Source organism: Phoenix dactylifera, unplaced genomic scaffold (assembly GCF_009389715.1).
Source record: "Phoenix dactylifera cultivar Barhee BC4 unplaced genomic scaffold, palm_55x_up_171113_PBpolish2nd_filt_p 000399F, whole genome shotgun sequence".
Lineage (NCBI taxonomy): Eukaryota > Viridiplantae > Streptophyta > Magnoliopsida > Arecales > Arecaceae > Phoenix > Phoenix dactylifera.
The window spans coordinates 223,750-230,579 of NW_024067842.1; the positions used below are offsets into that span (position 1 = coordinate 223,750).

General features: G+C 38.6%; 1 non-coding gene and 1 pseudogene across 1 annotated transcript; one reads left to right on the top strand and one right to left on the bottom strand.

Annotated features, from left to right (window-relative positions):
* Nucleotides 1-548: 548 nt before the first annotated feature.
* LOC120105927 lies at nt 549-5,741 on the bottom strand (annotated as a pseudogene).
* Nucleotides 5,242-5,348, top strand: LOC120105931. Its single transcript, XR_005508175.1, has one exon. It is a non-coding gene; the product is annotated as a small nucleolar RNA R71 (small nucleolar RNA).
* Nucleotides 5,742-6,830: the final 1,089 nt, after the last annotated feature.

Sequence of the window (6,830 nt, forward strand, 5' to 3'; positions counted from 1 at the left end):
TAAACACAATAAAGAACCCAAAAGTGTAATGTTGATCCTAGATAAGTCTCACACAAGTGCAAATGCATGTTCATTTCTCCTAATCTTTCACATAAAAATTTGGTTTGGAAGACATGGATATGATCACCAATTAACTTGCATGAAAGTGAACAAACCAGAATTTCGAAAAAATTTTCTTTCTCAAACAAACATAACCTGTACCAACATTCAGCATAATCAAATATCCACTCCCCCAAATTTTCACATTGTCCTCAATGTGAAAGCAAAGAAAAATGGAAGACTAATACTCCCCTTTTAGCAAGGCTGAACACAATGAATGTCCGACTGAATTGAACACGAACTAGCTTTTTGCTTGATTTTTCTGCACCTACACAACACAACCAAAAAGAAAGGGGTAACAACAATAATTATTCAAAGACTTAAATAAAAACAACAATTAAAACATATAACAAAAGACAAAAGAAAGGATTTTTTTTTTTTTTTTTTTTGTGGTTGGGTTGCCTCCCAAGAAGCGCTTGTTTACAGTCATTAGCTTGACTTCCACACCATCAACCATAGGTAGGATTCTTCAAAGAGTAAATCACTCCTTTAGGAACCACATTACTAGCAAGATAAGGCTTCAAACGCTGCCCATTAACCTTGAATGCACCAGTGACCTCACTACGCACCTCAACAGCACCATATGGATACACTTTCGTTACCGTGAATGGGCCAGACCACCTAGAACGAAGCTTGCCTGGAAATAACTTAAGTCTTGAGTTGAAGAGTAATACTTGCTGCCCAATTTCGAAGTTTCTAATCTGAAGATGTTTGTCATGCCAATGCTTTGTCTTTTCCTTGTAAATCCGAGTATTTTCATAAGCATCCAACCTAAACTCCTCCAACTCACTCAACTGTAACAATCTCTTTTCCCCCGCAGCTTTCAAATCCATGTTCAAATCCTTGATTGCCCAATAGGCCCTGTGTTCCAATTCCACTGGTAAGTGACAAGACTTTCCAAAGACAAGTCTGTAAGGAGACATACCCAAAGGTGTCTTGAAAGCTGTCCTATAGGCCCAAAGTGCATCATCTAACTTATTTGCCCAATCCTTTCTTGAACTGCTCACAGTTTTCTCCAAAATTTGCTTCAATTCCCTATTTGCAAGTTCCACTTGCCCATTTGTTTGGGGATGATAGGCAAGTGCCACCTTATGAGTAACCCCATATTTCTTCAACAAAGCCTCAAATGACCGATTACAAAAATGGGAGCCTTCATCACTAATAATAGCTCTCGGCACACCAAATCTTGAAAAAATATTTTTCTTCACAAATCTCATCACCACTCGAGAGTCATTAGTCTGAGTTGCAGTAGCTTCAACCCATTTAGACACATAATCCACTGCTACCAGAATGTACTGATTATTGAAGGAAGAAGGAAATGGGCCCATGAAATCAATTCCCCATAAATCAAACAGTTCAACCTCCAAGATATTGGTCAAGGGCATCTCATTCTTTTTCGAAATGTTGCCAACCCTCTGACATCTATCACACATGCTCACATATTGTCTAGTATCTTGATACATGGTCGGCCAATAAAAACCAGATTGCCATACCTTTGCAACTGTCTTAGAGGTACTGAAATGTCCACCACACTCCAAGGAATGGCAATGGTCAAGTATATCCTCCATCTCATCTTGGGGCACACATCTTCTAATCATCCCATCTGCACAGTGTTTATAGAGTAGCGGTTCTTCCCAAAAATAATGCTTCACATCCCACAAAAACTTTTTCTTCTGATGATAGCTCAAATCAGGGGGAACAATGCCACTCACCAAATAGTTCACCAAATCAGCATACCGGGGGATGACTGAAACTGCCAACAACTGCTCATCTGGAAAGCTTTCATTAATGGGCACCTCATCTGCTCTTGACTGCCCCTCTAATCTAGACAAGTGATCTGCCACCACATTCTCCATGCCTCTCTTGTCTCGAATCTCAAGATCAAATTCTTGAAGCAACAGCACCCACCGAATCAAGCGCGGTTTGGCATCTTTCTTTTTCAGCAAGTACTTGATTGCTGAATGGTCCGTATATACGATTACCTTGGAACCTACAAGATAAGATCGAAACTTGTCAAAAGCAAACACAACAGCAAGCAATTCTTTTTCAGTAGTTGCATAATTCAACTGTGCATTATTTAAAACTCTACTAGCATAATATATAACATGCAACTTCCTATCTTTTCTCTGGCCGAGAACAGCACCCAGAGCGAAATCACTAGCATCACACATTAGCTCAAAAGGCAAACTCCAATCTGGGGCTGCCATAATTGGTGCTGACACCAACTCTTGCTTCAACCTGTTAAAAGCATTCAAGCAGTCCTTATCAAAATCAAACACAACATCCTTATTCAACAGATTACAAAGAGGTTTAGAAATTTTAGAGAAATCCTTAATAAAACGCCGGTAAAATCCTGTGTGACCAAGAAAACTTCTAACTCCCTTAACATTTGTAGGTGGTGGCAATTTTTCAATAATTTCTATTTTTGCTCGGTCCACTTCAAGGCCTCTTGCTGAAATTTTGTGGCCTAAAACAATACCTTCCTGCACCATAAAATGACATTTCTCCTAATTCAAGACCAAATTGGTCTCCTCACAGCGCTGCAAAACTCGAGATAAGTTATCTAAACAACTATCAAAAGAAGATCCAAAAACAGAAAAATCATCCATGAAAACCTCCATGATCTTTTCAACAAAATCAGAGAAAATAGCCATCATGCAACGTTGGAATGTAGCAGGTGCATTACACAAACCAAAAGGCATCCTACGGAATGCAAAAGTACCATAAGGACAAGTGAAGGTGGTCTTTTCTTGATCTTCGGGGGATATAGAAATCTGGTTATACCCTGAATAACCATCTAAAAGACAGTAATATGCATACCCAGCAAGTCTCTCAAGCACCTGATCAAGAAAAGGTAAAGGAAAATGATCCTTACGGGTAACACTATTAAGTTTCCTATAATCTATGCAGACTCTCCACCCAGTTACTGTCCTAGTGGGAATTAATTCATTATTTTCATTATGCACCACAGTCATCCCACCCTTTTTAGGTACTACCTGCACTGGACTAATCCATAAACTATCAGATATAGGATAAATAATCCCTGCATCTAACCATTTAAGAACTTCAGCCCTAACTACTTCTTTCATGTTCGGATTTAACCGTCTCTGATTTTCAACAATAGGTTTATGGTTATCCTCCATTAAAATTCTATGCATACACAATGAAGGGCTAATTCCTCTAAGGTCTGATATAGTCCATCCTATGGCTTTTTTTCTCAATCTCAAAATACGTATCAATTTGTCAAGTTGCTCATCAGACAAAGAAACACTCACAATCACAGGCAAAGTATTATTCTCACCTAAAAATGCATACATGAGATGTGAGGGTAATGGCTTCAACTCCAGAACTGGTGCTTGCACATTAGAAGGGGGAGGGGGTGGCTTACCTTTGCCGATATCCTCAAAATAAATACCTCTCTTCTTTGGCTTAGGACATGTAGCCTCTAATGCACACGCCACTTTAGCAATCTCTAGATTATCATCTTTACTTGTCCCTGCACTCACTAAACAAGTCTCAAGAGGTTCTTTAGTATTTTCAGCCCTAAAAAACTCTCTGGTCGACTCATCTACAACATCAACTCGAAAAACATGATCAGTAAAAGAAGGATATTTAGTAGCTTCAAATAAATTAAACTCTACCTCTTCTTCACCAACCTTCAAAGTCAACCTACCATTCTTAACATCTATGATAGCTCCAGCTGTGGCTAGAAAGGGCCGGCCTAAAATGATAGGGATCTCGGTGTCTTCTTCCATCTCCAAAACAATAAAATCAACTGGAATGATAAACTTCTTTACCTTGATCAGCACATTCTCAAGAATACCTAAAGGATATTTGACCGATCGATCAGCTAGCTGCAAAGAGATGGTAGTAGGCTTTAACTCCTTCAATCCAAGCTTCCTAGATACAGATAAAGGCATTAGTGAAACACTAGCACCTAAATCACACAAAGCTCTAGAAAAATCAACATCACCTATAGTACAAGGAATAGAAAAACTCCCTGGATCTCTTAGCTTTGGTGGAAGCTTATTCTGGATAATGGCACTGCATTCCTCCGTCAAGGCAATGGTCTCGAAATCTTCCAATTTCCTCTTCTTAGACATGATCTCCTTTAAAAATTTTGTATATGCAGGAATTTGTGCTAAGGCGTCTGCAAAAGGAATATTAATGTGAAGCTGCCTAAACACTTTCAAAAATTTCTCAAACTGTTGATCAATTTTATTCTGCTTAAGCCTTTGAGGAAAAGGAATGGGAGGAACATAAGGTTCGACTGGTGGTAGTGGGGATGGTGTCTTGGCTAGGTCCTCAACTTCTTCACTGACCTTCTTGTTCACCTCTTCATAGTCTACTTTATCACCAACTATAGTCTCACCACTTACCTGACCAAGTTGCTTACCACTTCTCAAGGTGACTGCCTTGCAATGCTCCTTCGGATTGACCTCTGTCTTACTAGGCAAATTACCCTGTCCACGAGAATTGATGGAATTGGCTAACTGCCCCAATTGAATCTCCACATTTCTATTGGAACTCGCCAACTGGTCAACCTTTGCTTCCAGTCTCTCAAATCTCTCTGAACTGGCATTGGCTAACTTCTCAATAGCTATCTCCCAAGACTGTTTACTTTCTGGTTGGGATGGTTTTGGTTGGAAACCAGGAGGATGGAGAGGTCTAGAACTGCTACCTTGGTTACCTTGATCTTTCCATGAAAAGTTAGGATGATTCCTCCATCCTGGGTTGTATGTGTTGGAATAAGGGTTGTTCTGCTGTTGCTGCCTGTTATAATTAGACACAAATTGAACCTGCATACAATCAGAACTCATGTGAGCTCCTCCACAGCAATCACAACTCAATACAGGACTAGAAACGGAATTCACATTACCCAGCTTACCGAACATTTTTACTAGAGAATCAACCTTGGCATTCAACATGTTTATGCCATCTACATCATACATACCTGGAACTTTCTTAGGCATACATCTTTCATTAGACCACTGATAATTGTTAGAGGCCATTTCTTCTAACAACTCATATGCCTCTTCTGTTGACTTACTCATTAAAGTACCTCCTGCAGCTGCATCTATAGTAATTCTGACTGAATGTGTTAATCCATTATAGAAAGTCTGTACAATCAGCCAATCAGGAAGACCATGATGTGGACACTTCCTCTGCAAATCCTTAAACCTCTCCCAGGCTTCATACAAAGATTCACCATCAAACTGAGCAAAACTGGTAATATCATTTCTAAGTTTGGCAGTCTTACCTGGGGGAAAATACTTACTCAGAAAAGCTTGTGACAAGGCATTCCAGGTGGTGAAAGAGTTAGGCGCTTTGGAATTCAACTAGGCCTTGGCTTTATCCTTTAGAGAAAATGGAAAAAGTCGGAGTCGAATAGCATCATCACTAACTCCATTCATCTTGATTGTATCACAAATCTCCAAGAAATTGGCAAGGTGTGCATGTGGATCCTCAGAAGGTCCTCCACCAAACTGCTCCTGCTGCACCATCTGGATGAGACCAGGCTTAATCTCAAAATTATTAGCATTGACTGTAGGTCTCACAATACTGGGTTGAGCACCATTGACATTCGGCACTGCATAGTCACTCAACAACCTTTTATTCTGGTTATCTTGATTATCTGCCATGGCTACTGCTTGTTTTTGCTTTAGCTCTAATCTTTGTTGTTTCCTTAATGCTCGTAGGGTTCTCTCAATTTCTGGATCAAAAGGCTCAATTAGCTCACAGTTTCGTGGCATACACTAAATATAGAAAACGTAAATTAACAAAAAGAACAAAACAGTCTAAATTAATGCAGAAAATTATTTGTATTGATATTAAAAACAATCCTCCCCGGCAACGGCGCCAAAAACTTGATAGTCCCTAGACTCTACCACAAGTGCATGGGTCATGACAAGTAGAATAGGGCAAAAAGAGTATCGTTTCCACAAGGAGGCGATTCAAGTACCAATTTATAAATTTTCTATATTATTTAGACAACCCCAAATTGATGTGACTGACTGCAATTTCTTGACCTGAAAAATCAAATGTGAAAGGTTCCTAGGGCTTGGATTTCATCAATTGAATTCCTTCAATGAATTTAAATCTGATTGTTAATATTCTGCTAATTACAATGACCGAATCCCTTTTTTTTATGTGATATCCTCTTTCAAGGTATAACACCTATACCTATATTAATCCTATGTCTACTTTCGTGATCATAGAAATTAATATAAATTCATTATGATCTGTGAAATTCTTGATTGTAGGTCACAAGGGTGTGCATTTATTTCTAAACTACACCACCAATGTTTGATAAATTCACCAACTAATATCGAACTTCAACTTTCGTTACTTCATTCAACATCTTAAGCATGCAATTCATGGCCAGTAAATTGCAAGAATGAAAACCGAAATCATCAAATTGCAATTAACAAAAGATATTCAATACAACCATACTCAATTCATATCAAAAATTCAATGACTACGTCCTAGCCCTAGGATAAGAAAACTAGCAAATCATAACTAATAAATCAATCCAATTATTTCTCAAACATAAATTCGCATTCAACATTCTTAATAACAATTCAGCAAATAAAAAATAAAAAATATATATATATGAGAAAGGAAAAGAACTCTGTATTTGCAAAAATCCTCCGTTCCGTTCTTTCTCCCAGAATTCCAGCTTTTTCTTCCTCTCGGAATTTCTAGCTTTTCCTCCTCTCGGAATTTCAGAT